This window comes from Euprymna scolopes, chromosome 32 (assembly GCF_053919585.1).
Source record: "Euprymna scolopes isolate OS-2025 chromosome 32, ASM5391958v1, whole genome shotgun sequence".
Classification (NCBI taxonomy): domain Eukaryota; kingdom Metazoa; phylum Mollusca; class Cephalopoda; order Sepiida; family Sepiolidae; genus Euprymna; species Euprymna scolopes.
The window spans coordinates 96,157,245-96,165,347 of NC_136513.1; the positions used below are offsets into that span (position 1 = coordinate 96,157,245).

General features: G+C 34.8%; 1 protein-coding gene and 1 pseudogene across 1 annotated transcript in view; both read left to right on the forward strand.

Moving 5' to 3' along the window:
• Nucleotides 1-8,103, forward strand: part of LOC145256514 (epidermal growth factor receptor kinase substrate 8-like) — a 258,101-nt gene that overhangs the window by 12,841 nt on the left and 237,157 nt on the right. The window lies entirely within an intron of this gene.
• Nucleotides 4,378-4,529, forward strand: LOC145256632 (U2 spliceosomal RNA; annotated as a pseudogene).

Consider the following 8,103-nt stretch of genomic DNA (forward strand, 5'->3'; position numbering starts at 1 on the left):
ACAGTTGAGGTAGCAGGTCCAGTTCACAAACACAGAAGGAAGTAATAAGAACCCAAGAAAAAGTGGGATGAATAAAAAAAATATGGCCAGAGATGGGTTACTTTAGAAGTTAATTTCTCAAAGCTGTCCAACACATGCCAGCATGTAAAACAGATGTCAACTGTTCATCATCATGCTTTTGTTGCATCGTTGCACAAATTATTCCTTTAAAAAGATTAGGTGTGCATATATTTTCTCATGTTTTCCCGTCTATGAGTGAACATGCCAAAACCTGCTGATGATGGAGAGCAAATGAAAGCAAAAACATTTACTTCTCGTCTACGTGTGTGAAAATTCCCAACAAAATCTCGTGTTCACTTTGATTCCATACTCTGACCACTCCCCTGCTTCAAAGGGAAATAACTGGCTTGGAAACCAGTTTCTTCCTAAGGGAGATAACTCTGATCCGCACACTATAAATTACTGCAGCGTAAATATCTCCACAGAACTATTTGTTTGTAAAAGTTAAATATCGAATGTAGAAAATATGCGGAAACATATACCAGAAAGAACAGTCAGAAATAAGTCATACACCATAGAAGTATGCAATTTCTACAGCTATGTGCCTAGAAAATGGAGCTGTTAAACCAGATATTATGATATGGGAAAAGAATGAGAAAGAAGCAGCTTTTTAGAAATTAGTGATCCTAATGATGCTGGGTAAACAGAGCCAAGATGGAAAAGATAAAATATCGAAGTCTTATATACAACATGAAAAGAAACTGGAATCTTAGGAAGATCTCCATCATTCCAGTAATTATAGGAGTAACCAGACTCCTGAAAAAAGAACTACCTGGCAAATATACCCGGTGATCCAAGTGCAAGAAAGATACAAACAATTGCACTTAAAGGGATAGTTAGAATTTTAAAATGATCTCTTGGTTGAAATGTATAAGATAGTGGATAAATGCCTGGCCTCCGGTAGGATGACCTATCCCCAGCTACAACAAAAGAAAATTTTTTTAAAATACAGAGACAAATCATTTACTAATCAAGACAAAATATAAAAATATTATCATAGAAGTTAATGTGATTATTTTTTGTGTTTTTTGTCATCATTATATCGAGGACAAATGTCACTTAAGGACAGGGGTTAATGAGATGGAGATATTGTCGGTCGAAAGATTACAAATACTTAATGGAATAGACTAAGTTTAATTATGTACGAAGCAGTTTATGAGAAATATTTGACACTAAAGACAGCTATGTTGTAAACTGCAGGGAATTAGTTTTGTGGTATTGTGTTCCACAGATGGAAAACCATTGCAAATAATTGCTCATAGAAATTCCGACCTGATGCTAAACAAAGGGAAAAAGGGACGATTCCAATATTTTTTCTATCGATTCCAATACAATTACTGATTCCGATTCGTTATAAATCTCCAAATATTTAACTATAAAATTATTATTTTCTCCAGATTACTATAAAAACACTTAAATATGCACATATTTTCTCAAATGTAAAAATGCACTTGTGAAGAGGTGATCTATAGATTTAAGTTTTACTTGATGTTTGAAATCAAGTAAAAATTAGAATTAAAAGGAATCATTTTTGGTATCGGAAAATGGACAAATTTGTCAGATTCTGGTACAGATTCTGATACCTCAAGAAGTTCTGATTTTTCGAATTCCTGATTCCGGTTAATCGTCCCAACACTAGTAAGAGGAGTTCCTGCATGAATGCTTTACAAGAAAGAACAAAAGAGAAAAAAAAGTTAATTTATATTTTTTTAATCAGTTTTTTTTCCATTTGTGTCCACACACAGTTTTTGACACAGGTCAATGTTTTTTTTTTTTTTTTTTTTGGAGGGGGGGAGGGTCAGATAATTTATAGATAAAAATGTTTGGTATTAACACTGATACAGGATTAAAAAAATCTATCTTGGCAACTATTATCTTTCGCTTTGAAAGCGATAAAAAAAACTTTTTTTTAAATCTCAAATGTTACGTTTGAACATGTGTAACGTTGTAGCTACATGTTAACACGTACCCAACGCTTTGTATGAAGAGAGAGAGAGAGAGAGAGAGAGAGAGAGAGAGAGAGAGCGAGATGCATATATGTATGTATATAATTATATTATAGAAATTAGAAAAGCCAAATAACGATATACAGTGTTTTTTTTTTTCTCTAAAGTAAAGTATTTATCTTCTTCTCTATATAAATAAAATGAACTCATTTTTTCCCGTCTGATTTTGACCTTAATAGGATTAAAAATCAAGATATTTCATGCAAATATAATATGCACAAACGGCAGAACAATATCTGAGGTGTGTTATAGGCTTATTATTTCTCAAATTCCTCGATAATCTTAGATCTCTATACTTTTTCTGCTGAGAAGTCACGGCCAAAATCGGTTAAGATCAATGGAAGTGGTAAAATATTTTCTCTCTAATAAATTCCTCCTCCCCCTGCCACCACTTAACACCGTTTGGGGATCGTTCACAAGGAACAGTTGAGAAGAGAACACCGGTTTGGCTTCGTAGTTCTTTCATGTGAAGTTATTTAAAATCACTAAACTAAGCTGCAGTGCTCTGTGGCGTAGTGGTTAACATGCTGGACAATTCACATTATATTTTCATGTTCGCGCCGACCTACCGTAGTCGTTTTTTTTTTTTTTTTTTTTTTCCTAAACAACTGGAATGGACTTTTCTTGGTGGCCGAACTGTTAACGTTGCAGATGTTTTTTTTTTGTTTTTTTTCACACTTTATTTTCCTACTTTTACTCATGACTCCGGGTTTGATCCTTCCTACTTACCTACCATAACATTTTTTAAAACTCCCCCCCCGTTCCAGAAACAAACACTCGGGCAACGCCGGGTACCCCCGCTAGTCTTAAAGAATAAACAAGTTTTCGAATTATAACAGGGCTCTACGGACAAATTTATCTTTAGTTGACCTTTGACAACTAAATATTTTCGTTTACTAGTCAAATAGAAAAGTTACTAGCCAAACCCACATGATTTTTAGAATATGACATCTTCGTTCTGTGATGATTACCTGCATAATAAAGATTTTTCTGTATATTTTTAAATAAGTTTAATTCTAAATATACAAAAATTTTATATTGATACTTGAAGGTATAAACATTCTAATTTCTTCAGATGTTTTTTAAAACCGCTTTCGTTCAAAGAAGAGTATATTGTTCTATTAAACTTTTATTGTTTTAAATAATTTAATTTTGTTCGTTTTATTAAAAAAGAGCCGGAAAAATATTTTTCACTCATTAGTGAGCTTTGGAAGATTGTCAGTGAAAGAAATACAATCGCCAAAAGATAAGCGTTTCATTATTTCTAGTCGCCACTTGGAAAAATCACTCACAAATGCGATTGTTTCACTCGCAATGTAGAGCCCTGTATAAAAAAAGTCTTCCGGTTATGACATTTTTTTTCTTATTTTTAGTCGCGTGCAAGCGACTCTATAAAGCACTCCGTCGGTCTGTCCGTAACACTTTTGTGCTTGGCCTTTTTGGTTAAGATCAAAGGTCTATTGTTAATAGATGCTGTTCTTAGCTTTTTAAGCTTTTCTTGGCCTTTTGGCTATGCCCTCTCCCCCTCCTCTCGAAATTCAACCCAGCTTTGAGGAAATCAAACAAACACTACCCCCCCCCCGGGCCCTCACCGTCAAATTTTTCTTTTCTCCCCTATTTAGGACACAACCCCTACCCCCTCCATTTAGAGGCTGCCTGCGAAACCCTGGTTCCTTTACAAACCAGAGTGAAACGGGTGGTCTAGCATTTCAGATAGGGTCTTACTAACCGGGTCCCTTTCCCCCCCCCCCCCATGACCCTCGACACAAATGAAATTTTATTAATATTATCTCTTTTGTATTTTTTGATATTTAAAAAAAAAAATTAAAAAAAAATCTTTTTAATTGGGTTTGTTGGAAGAACCCCCTCCCCCCCCCACCACCACCACACACATAAATACAAATTTAAAAGGGTAACCATGATTAAAGATGCTGGCCGAGAGAAAAATCATTTAAAATTTCCAATAGAGACGAGATGGATCAACCAACCTTACCAACCACCCTTCTTTTTTGAGTTGGCCTTGTGCCTAAGTTTTTTGTTCATTTTCCCTATTGTATTTTTTTCCTGTGAATAAAAATTTAATATCTCAAAGTGTAGTATCTGTTTCGGCAGATACCGCAAGCAAAGACCGTATGTGGGGGAAACCCCACATATAAGACCTTGGTCAATGTAGGGGCAACCCTTCATAATACCAATTGTTACTATCCAGCTCCCCTACTCCCCGGGGAGTTGGTCCCCATTTCCCCTTCACTTCTCACATTAAAAATCAGCCTTGTGCCTAATTTGCTCGGTGGGAGAGCAAATAAAGACTAGCTTTTCTTGGCCTTTTTGCCAAGATCAAAGTGTAGTATCTGTTCTTACTACATGCTGTACTTATTATGATATAAAGTGGGGGATCACTTTTCTGTATTAATTTATGTAAAATGATCACCCACTTTACAACCAGTCAGTGTCAAAACCATTCAAGTCATTCTCCAGATCATTCAAGTTGTTTTTGAAGGATTCCACTTATTTTTTAAGCATTCAAGTCATTCTTAAGGTCATTCAATTCATCCTTAAGTTCATTAAAGTCATTCACTTTTTATTTAAGTCATTTCAGCCCATTTTTCGGTCATTTTAGTTTTATCTTTAAAAATTTCATGTCAATCCTACATTCACTCATTCATTCATTACATGAGACCACGCGACTAATTGTTATCGGCCTTGTTTTATGTAAATCCTCTTTTCCATTGGAGATCTAAATCCCTTGTGGATAAAGTTCCGTTAAAATGTTATTCATGGTTGGTTTTAAATGTCATTTCTTGAGCCGTACACGGCTGCGTGTTATGTGTTAATAAGAAAACTAATGCCACTTGGAAAAACATTGTTTCCTATTTGAACTAATATATATAAACAAATGACGAAAGTCTATATTCCAAATTTCATGATGTTGACCATCTTGCAATTTATTTCTTTAATTATGTTGACGTTTACAATTCTTAACAGCAACTGTTTCATAGCACAAAATCATTCATTTAATTATTAAATCAATCAATGAATCTATTTTGCCCTTAACTCATCAGAAGAAATAGCAACTATCAATCTTGTAAATTCAAAATGGCGTAATAAAAGATGAAATAAAAGGTAATTGCAACTTCTCTTTGAATTTTCGGATTTTGTAATCATGTCCAAATGCATTTTATTTTTTTTTCGTTGGATTTCTTATTATTGTATCGAAGCGTAATCTTCAGCATTTTCTCAAAGCCATTCGCAACTAAAAGGAGTGTATTTGTTTCCCTCCCACAGTGGGTAGATTAAACACAAGCGTTAGAAAGTAGAATTGAAAAGCCAGTGCCTAAGAGGAGGGGCACTCTGGCCTGCAAAAAGTACCTAGGCAACCCAGTCAGTATTCCACAGTAGTGGCACTTAGAGAAATTAGCAATAAACTAATCTCTTCTAAAAGAAAGAAGGTAAAGCCTGGAGGGAGGACTTCCTAGGACTGCACCAGAAACAGCATCATACTGCAATTAACATGGAAAAGGTCATTACAAGAATGGTCTAGCAGGGGTACCCAGCGTTGCTCGGGTGTTTGGAGATGTGTGTGCTGTTAAATAAAAAAGAAATCGGGGGGGGGGGGGATCGAACTCGAAACCCTGAGGCGAAGTTTGAAAAGAAAATTGGCCAGCCAGAATGAGTTACTGAAAGATGTTTGAATTTATTTAAGTAAGAACCAAATTGACAGATGCGCGCACGGAATTTGTTGAGCGTTAGGACGACGACGACATCAATGACCAGGTTTGTTTGTTATAAGTGAAGTAAAAAAAGAAAACAATGTTAAAACTTTAGCGACGGGGTGAGGGTAATCAAAACATCGAAAAAAAAAAAAGTAAAACCAATAGTACCTACTTAATTGTCATGTCACCGTAATGAACATATCCAGAAATTATGAAAAACAATAAGACAAAAAATTGATTATTAATGAAAACCGTTTTAAAAGGCAATTTGCAAAAATTGAGTTTTGCTAAATTGGCTTAATATTTCAGAGGGTCTTCAAACTAGACCTCGCGGGCCAGATCCAACCGGACAAAATCTTTAAGCCTACTCACAGGGCTCTTATTCAAAAATGTAAAAATATTCAGAAACAAATTTTTTTAAATTAGAAACGCGCGAGAATAGTGTGGTAGTTTTCTTTTTGTTCAAGAAAATAATTAAAAATAATGAGGTTTTGAACAATCAGTTTCACTGAAAACTAAAGCTAATAAGCAAGACAGTATAAAACATGTACAGGTCATTTTTTTTTTTTTTTTTTTTTTTTTTTTTTTTTTTGTTGAACCACCTAGCTAAAAAGTCAGCAATATACCCTCCTCACTCTATTCGAAAACTTTAGAAACTCCTAATCTAGAGTGGTGATCTTTGTGCTAAGGTAGAAACACTAACAATGCTAAGGTGGAGGTCACAGCTTCCCAAGGGGGAGATCTTTTGGCCTCGTTAGTCATGGCCTTGGTCAGCGTGTTTCAATTACAAATAGCGTTTTTTATTCTAGTCCATTAAAATTAAAGTTTCAAATTCCATCTCATATCACCACCACCACCTATCAAAATATTTTGTCATCGACACTCCATAAAATTGGTCTCAAGACTAAAATAAATTTGTAATTTTAAAGGATTTTTTTTTTTTTTTTTTTTTTTTTTCAATAATTTTCTTTGTTACCTGTTGGGTGTATATGGTGTTGTTAGCATGAAATCTGAATTTTTGGGATAAAAATCCTATTGTGAAGGATGATGCTAGAAAAAGATATGTTTGATCCTATATATAAATATATATATATATTTTTTTCCTCTCTAGTCGACCGTTCAAAAACAATAAAAAACATCCTTTAACTTTACACAAAATGTTTCAAGCAAACTACAGCATCCTCTGCACAAATCTATTTATTTTTATAGCAAAATTAAAAAAAAAAAAAATGTCCAAATTAAAATGTAATTATTTTTACAGCAAAATTTTGAAAAAGAAAAAAGTGCCTAAATTCAAAGATTAAACCTTGTTCATTTCGTCTGCCATGAGATTAACAAAACCCTTCTGTCTCCACACCAGCTTTAATGTCTCCACCGCCACCATGGAGCCACACTCACTCGGCATGCGTTTTTCTTTCTCTCCTCGATCTCATGCTAGCATTAGCCAGCCATTTCTTGCTTTCGACTTATCACACCCATCTTCTCCGGCATGGACTTTGCTTCCCTCCACCATATGGTGTCCTTTTTTTTTCTTGTCACATAAACCCGTGAATACTTGCTAATTTGCATATACGCTTTTTCGGCTGCTGCTGCTAATATTTTCGTAAGCCAGCTATCCTACAGATTCTGCTGATATTTTTCCACATTCTCATATGCACTCTGTGACAGAAACTTCTGTTTTGTTTCTTTCCAATTTTCTATGCATATTTATCCTTCATTTTATTCTTCTGCTAAAGCATAACATCTTTAGACAATTCAAATGTTGGTACTTAGCTGTACACAAAGACGCCATCAACCAAGGTCAGGGACCACAAAATGGACTTAACCACATATAACCAATGAAACTTTTATAAAATCTAAAAACATTTCTTGGTATTTGTGGTATTCTGACAATATTAGTCAGGTTGAAAGTTTTTTTTTTATGGTGAACTGTCCAAAGGAAAAAAGAACCACAGGAGGACAGTGGAAACGGTTCAAGAACAGTTTGAAGATCTCCTTCAAACACTTTCATGGGGAAAACTAAACCAAGACAGCTGTTCTTGATGTGTTGCAAGTCACAAAGGAGCTACACTTGTGAATCCATACACAATAAAGAATGCAAGAAGAAATGTACAGTTTGGTTTGTATTCTAACTTATGGGAAAAAACTAACCCAAGACAAATGTTACTGGCATGCCACAACTCACAAAGGGGCTACAATTGCTTAATCTGCATGCAATTAACACAAGAGGAAATGTGGCATTAGAAAAGACAGAGTAGTCGGAATCTTTGCTACAGAATCATCCCACAGATGTCCAACATGCAGTAGATACTCCAGAGCTTGAA